We start from the raw sequence: 12,991 nt of genomic DNA, 5'->3' as shown, positions 1-12,991 counted from the left end.
AATAACTTTCCCAGCCCTGGCATTTTCTCACTCTGACCCCTTTTCTCCTGCTGACGGTCTTGGGTTGAGATTATTTGTATTTATGGTTGAAAAAACCCGAGGTCAAGAGGCTCAGCCCATTGACACAAAACTTGTTTCTAAGGTAAATAGACAGAGACGCAGCTGGTCCCACATTCTGTGAGATATCCAAAGAGGGGAAAGTAAAAGAACTTTTTTCTTCTCTCTTGCTTCGTGTTTTGCTGCCTCCCTCCCCAGGCATGGTCCAGGTTGAGTTAAGCTGACAGTCCTCATTTACTTTCTACTTGTTTTGAGAAGACTCTTGAACAGAATTAAACCTCAGGGGCAGGATAAGAAAACAGGTAGAAAGGGACAGGTTCATTGGAGACATAAACCAGGAGGATGATTGCCAATATAAGGGACAGAAGAGGTTAATCAGAAATCTGTTTGGCCATAAAGCAGAAAAGACAGAGGCTGGACAGCAGGATCAGGAAAGATAGGAATCAAGAAAATGGCACAGTTTTTAGGGCCATGATTTCACCTTTTTACAGTATCTTGGGGCAAAAAATGAACAGAGACCCTGTTTCAGCATTTAAGACTGTGCAAACTGGAAGAGTACCGGGTCTTCCCTGAACCTCGGGGTCTTTCTCCTAAATGCATGCATACCCTGAAGGTAGGATTGCCAGATAAAATGCAGGATACTCGGTTACATTTGATTTCAGATGAAATGATAATTTTTTTTTACTCTAAGTATATTCCAGGGGCGCCTGGATGACTCAGTCCATCAAGCATCTGCCTTCCGCTCAGGTCATGATCTCCCGGTCCTGAGATCGAGCCTGGCCTATGGTTCCCCGCTCAGTGGGGATCCTGCTTCTCCTTTTCTCTCTTCCTCTGCCCCTTCCTCTGCTCGGCCTCTCTCTCTCTCTCAAATAAATAAATTTTTTAAAATCTTAAGAAAAAATACATATATTCCAAACAATGTATAACATAGACTTAGGTTTAAAAAACGTGTTCTTTATCTGCAATTTAAACTTAATTGGATGCCCTGTATTTTTATTTGTTAAATCTGGCAACCCTAATTTAATTAATCTCAGATTACCCAGATTACTATTAAGCAGTTTTTCCTCAATTTCCCCTCCCCCAGGCCCTGGTAACCCCCGATCTGCATTCTGTTTCTGTGCATTTATCCATTCTGGACTTCTATGTAAACGGAATCCTACAGCCTGGGGCCTCGTGTTCGGCTCCCTTCCCTCCACCTGTTTCGGAGGTTGGTCTCATTGTAACGTGTATCAGTATTTTATTCCTTTTTACGGGTGAATGATATTTTCCCTGAGTTTTAAAATTCAGTTTCTAAATCTTATTCTGTTTTACAGAATTAGCAAATTTTGAACAATAAATTTTAAACTGACTGATTAATATTTAGCCATTTACATAGTTAATTAAAATTCCTCTAAAATTTCAACTAGTGCATACACTTAACATATTCAATTTTCTTTAATACTTTAATGAACTTTTTAATTGAAGTATAACTCACATATAGAAAAGTACACAACTCATAAGTATGCAGCTGCATGAATTTCCACAAAATGAGCACTGCTAGGTGGCTCTCACCCAGATCAAGAAATAGAACATACCCAGGGGTGCCTGGGTGGCTCAGTCATTAAGCCTCTGCCTTCAGCTCAGGTCATGATCTCAGGGTCCTGGGATTGAGCCCCATATCAGGCTCCTGGCTCAGCGGGGGGCCTGCTTCTCCCTCTCCAGCTCCCCTGTGCTTGTGTTCCCCCTCTATTTCTCTCTCTCTCATAAAGAAATTAAAAATCTTAAAAGAAGAAGAAAAGAAATAGAACATAACCAGATTGCAGAAGTTCCCTCCTGCCCCTTTGCATTCTCCTGTGAAAGAGTTGTCTTTAAGTCTCAAATCCATATGATTTTCTGTGGAAGATAGGCTTATCTGCCCAATGTTCTACCAATTATTTGCCAGTCACTCGTGTGCTTTAACAACAATGGCTGCATGGTGCAAAGGACAAGATTCAGAAAGAAGCTCTGTGTTTGCCTTGTGGCTTCTAATATCCCTGGTGTGCACACACACACACACACACACACACACACACACACACACACCCCAGAGGCCCGCCCCCCACTCCCCCCTGCACGCCAGGGAACAGGTTCTTCCCTTTGTGCTGCTTATACAGCACACATCGCCCTTGAGTGTAAAAAGAGGAAGTGCAAAACAATGACATTGTGTATCAATTACAGCTGGGTTTATGCTGAAGATCAACCCTTAGTTACTTATGTAAGTGTCCCACTGGCAGGTGGGCAGTCAACCCTTCTGTTGTGAAAACCCTTCAGTTATTGCCAGGGATAGACAGAGGAAGTCACTGGGCTTTATATTTGCTGTCAAGCATCCCCCTGCCCAGATTGAGTAAAGAGCTCCCATTTAGAAAAGATGCCTTCAGACGAAGTATTTCTAGCTAGAATGAACTTTTTCGGCAGCCCGATGAGCAGAAGACCCAGAGCTAAGATAAGTGGGGAAGTCGTCAAGGGTTCAGGTGGGAAAAGCAGTCCCCGGCTGCTTAACTGAGGGTTCTAGCAGCCCTCTACCTACCATTCCTACCAAAGAATCCTTGCAGGTTTTTGAAGGGAGACCCCACCAGATGACAGTCATCCTCGGCTCCTTTGTCATTATTTCTGTTTTTATTTTCAAGAGTTTCTGATGTGAAGCCTCGGACTGATGAGTGATTTTTCATCCCTGTGGCTTGTTAGGGGCGATCAGTCTGTGCAGCAAGGTTCCTAGGCAGGCTTCAGATGTCATCATGCCGCTCGTCCTCCTGCAGGGGTTGAGGACACAGCACCCCAAAATATGCCACGTTGGCATAGCGATTATTTTCAGCTGAAGTTACTTGATTTAAAAAAAAAGGATTTTATATATTTATTTAGAGAGGGGGAGAGAGAGAGAGAGAGAAAGAGCACAAACTGGGGAAGGGGGGACAGAAGGAGAGGTAGAAGGAGACTCCCCGCTGAGCAGGGAACCAATGTGGGGCTCCATCCCAGAGTCCCACGATCACGACCTGAGCCACCCAGGCGCCCCTCTTCTGAAGGTCCTTGAGAAGCAGGAGATGCAGAAAGGGCTCTCCGACCTGTCTTTCCACCTAAAAACAGGTCATAACATTTCCCAGGAGAAAGGTGCCCTCCTTCTACTGGGAATTGCTTTTCTACCCAGAAAATGGAGCTCCGCTGATACATTTTGCAACAGAATACTGGGAGGGTTCCTTAGAGTGAAAGCGGTTTAAGATCTAAGGCAAAAATCACAAACGTGATTATCTTGAGAGCACGTTGCCCTTCCAGAGCCCTGCCTGCAGCCTTTCTGCACAGATCAAAGCCCTCTGGGAATGAGCACTTCCAACGAAAAATGGTTTATTATCATAATGGAGTATTCAATTACTTACTCTGATGAGAAGTAGAGGCGTTTCTAAATTCATTGTAGTAATTTAGAGTTTTGGGGGGAAATAATTAAAAATGTGGGCCACCTATGGGTGCTACATAATGTGGATGATCTAGTGTGGTTATAATGGGAATATAATACATTTTATTTATACAGTGTCTAGCTACAAAGAGTATATTAGGTATTTTGCAGTGGGGCTCAGAAGCCTAAAGCAAGCAAGATTAAAATCAGCAATAAACCAGATCAGGAGAAGCCAGTGAAATTCAGCAATAAATTTGATGCGAAACCAATGTGTTATGCCAAAGGCCTTTTAGAATTTGCTGCAGGCTGATGCTTATGGTTTTTGTTTTGTTTTGTTCTTTGTTTTTGTTTTTTTAGTGATAAAGAAGGATGGAGAAGGTGGGGTTGATGGCTGTGAAGGAGAGTCAGCCCGGGAGCACTTGGTATTATAGGAAGAACAATTCTGATTTTCTGGGGAGAGGAGAATGTTCATGGTCTGCAGATTTTTTTGAAAACCGTGTGCTTGTGAGCTCGCGTGCATGTACGTGTGTGAGGCTGTGAACGTGTGTGGGGAGAGGGATTTACTTCCCACAGTCATTCATTCCTGTGTGACTCATAATCCTTATTCAGCAAACCCTTCCTTGCTGCACAACCTCATATTACCTTCTGGGCTTCCCACTGGTGTTTCCCTCTCCCCCTCCCAACCTCAATTTTATGTCTCCTACTCCCATTCTCAGCTTTCCATCTTAAGTCCTCTACTCTTGGCACCCCCCATGTTAGTGTAAAACACTGGGCAGAAATAAGACTGTGGCAATTGGATTTTGCAGAGGGCTGCTTAGCTTCTGCATGTTCAGGACAGGGGGATCCAGATTTAAAGGTTGGGGGTTTGTTGGGTCCAGGTATCTAAATATAGTAATATTTAGACAAATTCCTTGTCTCAGAACTTTATGAAACTGGCAGAAAAGATTTGTTGAGAAAGGCTGGGCACACTCTGTGTAAGGAAAATAGCTTATTTTTCTCTAGGCACCTGTGTTAAGCATCCTCGAAAGCGAATCTTCTATCACCCTGGCAAAACCCTTAACCAGGGTGTTGAAGAGAATGATTCTGGTCTGGTTTGTGCCCTCTTCTCCATGTTCCATGTTGTTCCTGCCACAAATGGCAGAAGCACTGACCTGGCAAAGCCTCACCTCGAAGGACTGATCCTTATTACATATTTTCTACAGAAGCCTTGCCTCTCTGCCATGTATTAGACGAATTACTTGCTGGTTGCCGGACTGCCTTGTTAACAAAAATGGGTGCATGTGCTCTAACGTCTCTCATTCCACTCAGAGTGCCCTGCACACTTGAGTCCCTTCGGTCTTCTGCTTCCGCTCTGGCACATTCCACATTCTGTCTGGTGGTGATCGATCCCAGAGCTGGTTCATCCCCCTTTGGTCGGAAGTACTACTTCCTGTTTGGCAGCTAACCATACTGCTCCCAGCTACACCATGGTACCTTCTAGATAACATCATTAAACATCCTCTTCCTTCTGATGCCATTGACTGAAGATGTTATCCATTAAATACTTTGTTTCTAAAACCATGTAGTGACATCAGATTGCAGGCATGAACCATGGTTGTGTTATTTCCCACATTGCTAGTGTGTTACTACGAGGTGAGCACTATTTTCACATTTTCTTTATGTTCCTCCGTGTCTGGCTCATTGCTATATATGTATCAAATACCCAACAAATATGCCTTTTCCATATACATGTTTTATACTTTTTCTTTTATTCCTCAACATCGTATTTTTAAAATGTTTAAACCTTCAGAGAAATTGAAAGAAAAGCTATATTCTTAGGTTAACCAATCGCTAACATCTTGCCACATTTACTTTATCTGTTTACACACATATTTATTTTTTTCTAAACCATTCGGAAATACCATGAAGAAACCATGACTTTTCATCCATAAATTATTTCAAGACCCATTTCCTAAAAACAAGAACATTTTCCTATGTAAACACAATACAACCATGACACCTAAGAAAAGAGATTAATATACAGTCTATGTTAAAATTCAAGAATTGTATCAAAAACGTCTGCTATAGTTGGCTTACTGCTTTTTAAAAAAATCTCGGATCCCATTAAGGTTCATGGATTGCATTTTGTTCTTACATCCAAAAAGTCACTTTGAATGAATGCGGAAATTGAAAATCATTTGTCTGTCTCATGGTTCTTCTTGGTAGAATCTGGAGTAATCATTTCTACCGAGAAAGATCAGAGAGGAACTGAGGATAACATATGTAGAAACTCTAGAATATAGCCTCATATATATATATATATATATATATATATATATATGGCACTTATTGGGAAGATCGGGATTGTTACTGGGATTAGTACAGGGCTGATCTTCTGCTGATATGCACCAGCTTACACAATGATGTTAATACTGAAATGCTATTTATTGTTGGTAAATAGCTATTATCTGAAGTCCCCATGATGTGCTCCCTCCCTCACAACTCTCACATGGTAGCCCCTGAAGTCTTAATTCCTGGCATGCAGATGACCCTCCCTCTCAACCAAGGTTGAGACTTGGTCAGGCCCGATGTCATATCATTCTTAACTTTTTAAAATACCACTCCCGGATCAGAAGAATGGAAACCTTGAATAGATACATTCCAGATCACTCTGTGTCTATTTCAGTTTTCCCATCTGTTAACTGAGATTATTGTTAAAAATTATTTTAGAGCTTCTGCTATTTTGTCAAGTCCACTCAATAGGTTTAGGATTTAGCAGGTCTTACTATTTAAGTCCTCTTGTTACCCTTTCCCATAATTCTCGGCATTTTGCTTTTCATGACACTCACACTCCTGTATTACATATAAAAATCTTATTTATGTTTCCCCAAAGAAGAGCACATTTTCTCCATGATCACTCCAGCCAAAGAACTCAGCATTCAGTGCTCAGGTGAAAACAATGTTTATTAATTTACAAATGTTGGCACTGAACAGGTAGCAGGTGGTAATGACTGTTTCTTAAGAATTGTGTGCATAGCTGAGCATTTACTTACTTAATATTTTTGAAATTAAGTGTGAAAATCTCACAAACCTGTAAAGTTAAACAAATGTCATCTATTTAGCGTTTACTTAGTGCACACAAGTGTTTATAAAAGTGGTACTTCTGGGGCACCTGGGTGGCTCAGTGGATTAATGCCTCTGCCTTCAGCTCAGGTCATGATCCCAGGGTCCTGGGATCGAGCCCCACATCGGGGCTCTCTGCTCAGCAGGGAGCCTGCTTCCGTTCTTCTCTCTCTGCCTGCCTCTCTGCCTACTTGTGATCTCTGTCTGTCAAATAAATAAATAAAATCTTTAAAAAAAAAAAAAAGTGGTACTTCTGAGCAACTATTTACATAACCGAAGAATTTGATGAGGTTTTGAGCAATCATTTAATTAAACTTATAAAAAAGTTTAAGAATGTATAAAAGTGAACAAACTGTGTGTGGGAACCCTGAAAGACCTGTATCAGAATTGCCAGTGAAATCTTAGGAGAGAGTTTTGGAGGCTAAAATAAGACATGGACACAAAATTCTGGAAAATGATTGGAAATGGGAGGAGCAAAATGGGATCAAATTTTTTTTTTTTAAGATTCTGTTTATTTATTTGACAGAGAGAGATCACAAGTAGATGGAGAGGTAGGCAGAGAGAGAGAGAGGGAAACAGGCTCCCCGCTGAGCAGAGAGCCCGATGCGGGACTCGATCCCAGGACCCTGAGATCGTGACCTGAGCCGAAGGCAGTGGCTTAACCCACTGAGCCACCCAGGCGCCCCGGATCAAATTTTTAAAGTAGATGGTAATCGTCAAGGGACTGTCATCACCTTAGCAAGACACCAGTGTGAGCATACAAGGTATGGACGACAAACGCAAACCACAGGAAGTAAAAGCCAGAATCTTGAAACTGTTAAGTTCTGTCAGAAACTCTGTATGTCAGATAAAGCTTGGAATAATGTATTTAAATTATTATTGTTTGAACAGTTAATGCATTTTATAACACATCCCGACCCTCCAGGTGCCCAGTTCCCTTCCCAAGAGGCAACCCAGATGATTATATATATGTTTAAGTTTTATGTATTTATTTTGAGAGAAAGAGAGCGTGGGGGTGGATGAGGGCCAGAGGGAGAGGGAGAGGGAGAGAGACACCCAAGCAGCCTCCATGCTGAGCACAGAGCTGGGTGCAGGGCTCTATCTCTCGACCCTGAGATCATGACCTGAGCTGAAACTAAGAGTTGGATGCTTGACTGTGTGACCCTTATGCGCCAACCCAGATGATTATTTCATCAGCTTCTTGTATTCTTACAAGGATATATGATGCATATGTAGGTATAATGTATTTAGAACATATAAAAATTCAGTATATATGGTCACATTCAGAAAAGTGAACAGTATGTTTGACAATGCATTGTTGTCACTTTCAGAAATGTTAATAAAATAGAATATAAAAAATAAAATAGAAATGAGGTCTAAAACAAAGTTGAATATTTATGTAACCATCACCTTATCAAGAAAGAGAAGACTACTGGTCCCTCTCCTTCCAGTTGCTACCTTGTGCCACTTATCTAGAAGATAAACACAATTTTGACTTATAACAATATAGTTTCTTTTGCTTGTTTTTGAACTTTGTGTAGGTGGGACTACACGTTAGGCATGATTTTGTGTCTGTCTTTGTTTATTCCATATTACATTTTTAAAAAAGATTGTATTTATTTGAGAGAGAGAATGAGAAAGAGCATGAGAGGGGAGAGGGTCAGAGGGAGAAGCGGACTCCCCGCTGAGCAGGGAGCCCGATGCGGGACCCAATCCTGGGGCTCTAGGATCATGACCTAAGCTGAAGGCAGTCACCCAACCAACTGAGCCACCCAGGCGCCCTCCATACTACATTTTTGAGATTCACTTATGTTGTTGTGTGTAGCTGAAATTGGCTTTTTTTTTCACCACTATTGGGTATTCTGTTGTTTGACTATGACACTGTTTCTACATTCCACTGTTGGGCATTTTCCTGTAATGCTCAATTTGGGGGTATTATGAATCATGCTACTATGAGTATCTTTCACAGTTCTCTTTGTGCACATGTACTCATGTATCTGTTGGGGAAAATATATTTATATAATGTAAATAAGTCTTCATATGTTCTAACTCCCTCCACACACAATGGCTTTTTTTCAAAGGGTTTCTAGAAAATAGGATGAACAGAGGAAAGTTACTTTCAGAAAGCTAATCAAGCGACACCATATAGGTGTCTGTTTCTCATGTACTAGCTGAACCAGTTCAACTTGATAATCTCTGTTCAATAACTGTTCAGACCACACAGAATAATTGATTCCATTTGTGAATCGGGCTCCCCTGTGACACCTGCCAGTCTCCAGATATCTGAGGGCATTTTCATAACAAATTTTTCTTGGTAGATGGTTGAAGATTCTCTTAGAACAGTTGAAGATAAATGATGGTCTTGCTGTTGATTCCATTGCAATAGAAGTGTGATTTCAGGGTGATTGAACTTCTGGAGACATTAATCCTTGAAATCTTGGAATAGACAACTCCATTGTTTCATTGTCTGGCACAAGTGTCTTTTGTTTTTTAAACCAACTGACAAGCAAATTAAGGACAGAAATATTATCAAATAATTATTTAAATTAAAATTCATAAGCTTTTGCATTTTGAATATTTGTTTAATTCCACAATAAACATCTATAAGCATTTTTACAGAACAAACACATCGATCTTTGTATTGTCTACGGTTTTACTTATATATTTGAAACATGAGACAACACGGGATTTTAGTCTAGCAGTATGAAAAATTACAGATATGAAATGATGTTGCTGATTCTATTTTAATATTCCTCATGATTTTATATAGTAAAATGAGATTATAATCTATAAATCTATCAAAAATGATTTCTATTTCTATTCATTTATGGTTCCCAAAAGACAACTTAAATTTGAATTAATTCAACTAAAATGGTAAAGTCTATTTTTAAAGTTGCTGAAGAAATTACTGTATTTAAATCACTGACTAGTTTGATGACTATGGTGATGTTTACCAGGTGCTCTGGTTTATTTTCCTTAAAGGAATTTTGGAAGATTTGGTCTTAGCCCATTATATATTAAAGGAGTATAGAGGATGTTTCAATTCAACAAATACTGAGACCCTGGTCTGTGGAATGTGATGACGGTATGAAAATGAATTGTATTCATTTCGTTATATTCATTTCATTATACAATTCATTTTCAGTGTATTTGCGCTCAAGTTTACCTGGTTTTGCACTCAAGTTTACAAATGAACAAGCCTGAAGGAAACTGACACAGCCCCTTTGACAACCATATCATCTTGCTATAAATGTGGTTAACGGAGATAAAGGGAGTTGTGGTGTGTACGTGTGTGGTGTGAGCGCTTAGGTGAACTACTGACCTTTGGCCTTAAAGGGCAAGCAGAACTTTAACCAGGTAAATGGAAAGACATTCTTTCTTAAAAATAACCATATATTGAGTGTCCTACATACATATCTTACTGAGTTTCTTAACAAGCCTGAAGATAGGTAGCCACGTTTTAAGCCCATAGTTAAGATGTGGGATGTGGGATCTGGGACTCAGTGACATTGTAGGCTGAGCAAAAGCATGTAGAACAGGGGAAAAATATAAGAATACCTGGTGTGTTTGGGACATGGCTAGAGAGCAAGATATAATGGGGAGTAATCAGTAAAGAAGCTGGGAAGATCATTTGGAGCTGGTTCTCTAGTAAACAGTTTGAAAAATAATGCTATGGGCAATGAGAGTCCTTCAATGTTCCTAAAGCGGGAGTAAAGGGTCAGATTCCTCCTATTGAGGGTGGGGTATAGGAGAGATTCATATAAAGAAATATTACAGTACACTGGGTCGCTTGGGTGGCTCAGTGGGTTAAGCCTCTGCCTTCAGCTCAGGTCATGATCTCAGGGTCCTGGGATCGGGTCCTGCATTGGGCTCTCTGCTCAGCAGGGGGCCTGCTTCCCTTCCTCTCTGCCTGACTCTCTGCCTACTTGTGATCTCTCTCTGTCAAATAAATAAATAAAATCTTTTTAAAAAAGAAATATTGCAGTACGTAAAAAGTATGTAAGTCTTACTTTCCACTCATTCAGTGGTAGATTAGATGCATAAGAAAAAACTTCTAACATCCGGAACTCACGAGGTGCTGCACAGTTGGACCGCTAAATCATCAGCTGATGAGCAAGCCTCACAGAACAGCTGCAAGTCAGCAAAGGCCACAGACACCACGTACAACACATTTGAACTGGCAGATTTTGACTAGTGTGGTGGGTAGATCAGAACGAGGGTGATACAAGAGAAAGGAGTCCCATGTAGGAAGCTGATGAGAGTCTTAGAGGAGGGATGATAAAGACCTGATTAAATCAATGGGAAGGGAATGTCAAGAAGGGTATGGAATTAAGAAGCATCGTGCAGGTCAAATTGATAGAACTTGCTTGGTCTTTCTCCTTCTTTTTCTCCCTTTCATTACATGTATATATTATAACTTTATATTCTTATAAAATCATAAAATATGTTATAAGTTTATACTTATATATTGTAATGTATGTAATGTACATATAGATAATTACTATCTATATGTAATAGTGTATAATTCAGTGACATTTACTATATTTACAATGGTATGCAACACTATCCGGGCCCAGAACATTTCCATCACCTCCAAAGGCAGCCTTGTGCCCATAAAGCAGTCACTCTCTATGTTCACCTGACAACCACTAATCTATTTTCTCTCTCTTTGGATTTATCTTTTCTGGATATTTCATAGAAAAGGAATCACACAATATGAGACCTTTTGTGTCTGGCTTCTTTTACTTAGTGGAATGTTTTTGAGATATATCCATGTTGTGGAATTGATCAATATTTCATTCCTTTTTATGGCTGAGTAATAATCCATTGTATGGGTTTACATTTTGTTTCTCCATCTACCCATTGGTGGACATTATTGTTCTTTCCATTTTGGGATATTGTGAAGAGTACTGCTATAAACACTTGTGTGTACTTTTTTATTTGGATACCTATTTTCAATTGTTTTGTGTATATACCTCCATGGAGAATTTCTGGGTCATACGGTAATTTGGGGTTCAACCGTTTGGGGAAACTCCAGGCTGAGTTCCATTGCAGCTGCACTATTTTATATTCTCACAGGTGATGCACTGGTTTCCCATTTCTCCACATATTTGCCAACAATTGTTATTTTCCTTTTCAAAAATTAGAGCCATTCTAGTGGGTGTGAAGTAGTGTCTCATCGTGGTTTGGGTTTGCATCTCCTTAAGGACCAATGATGTTTAGCATCTTTTCATGTGCTTGTTGGCCATCTGTATATCTCCTTTGGAGAAATGTCTATTTAGAAACTTTGCTCATTTAAAAAAATTGAATGGGGCGCCTGGGTGGCTCAGTGGGTTGGGCCTCTGCCTTCGGCTCAGGTCATGATCCCAGTGTCCTGGGATCGAGCCCCACGTCGGGCTCTCTGCTCAGCGGGGAGCCTGCTTCCTCCTCTCTCTCTGCCTGCCTCTCTGCCTACTTGTGATCTCTGTCTGTCAAATAAATAAATAAAATCTTTAAAAAAATTGAATTATTTGTCTTTTTGTGCTGAACTATAAGAGTTCTTTATTTTCTGGATACTAGACTCTTACCAGATATATGATTAGCAAATATTTGGTCCCATTGCATAGGATGATTTTTCACTCAACAGATTTTTGAGCCATTTGTGGAAGTGGGAAACACATGGGAAGTAGGCAGTAGGGAACAGAAGGGGGTAGGAAAAGTGGGTTCAGTTCGAGGCCTGGTTGAAAATCTGGGTGGAGAGTCCCGGAAGGTATTTGGCTACGCATGGTCCCTGAGACATTTTATACACTTGGCGTTTGTTGGATGCTGGAATCTGGGAGGAACCTGGGAGACAGTTGCTGCGTTTGTTACCAGCAGTCAGGCTGGTGTCCCGCAGAAACAAAGAACACTCTCCTTTCTAGAATGTTGCCCTTTATTATTGAAAAGACTATATTCTTGGCCAACCTCAAATGCAACTCAAATGCAACATGATTAAACCCTATAGACAACATAGGCTGCACCAAGTACCAAGAATGTGGCAAACACAATAATAGGTGAGACCTTGTACAGGCTCTCGTGATCTACTTATAACACTTCCCTCCAATAGAATACAATGGGTGCATATCTCAAATTAAGCTTATATTTTTGTAAGATTTATGTCAACTGAGGTCATTGAAAAAGCTGATAAGTTGAAATCCTGAATAAAACCATTGTTTTTTCCATGATGAAAGCATCGTTCACTTTTTCCCTCTAGTTTTAACCTATAGGCTGTGCCTGGATTTCCTCAGCCATGCCTAAAGCATATTTCTTGTATCTTAGGTGAGCTGATTCTTATAAGCAGGCAACGTCGAAGAGGACATGAAATAACTCTCTTTCCAGAGTTCTGCCCACATGGCTGACGTTATGAAACACTCTTTTTCAAATCCGCAGGGTCTGTGCTAGGCATCCTGC

The sequence above is a fragment of the Enhydra lutris genome, unplaced genomic scaffold (assembly GCF_002288905.1).
Source record: "Enhydra lutris kenyoni isolate GAN:26980312 unplaced genomic scaffold, ASM228890v2 scaffoldscaffold27, whole genome shotgun sequence".
In the NCBI taxonomy this organism is placed as follows: Eukaryota; Metazoa; Chordata; class Mammalia; order Carnivora; family Mustelidae; genus Enhydra; species Enhydra lutris.
This window is presented reverse-complemented; position numbering follows the sequence as displayed.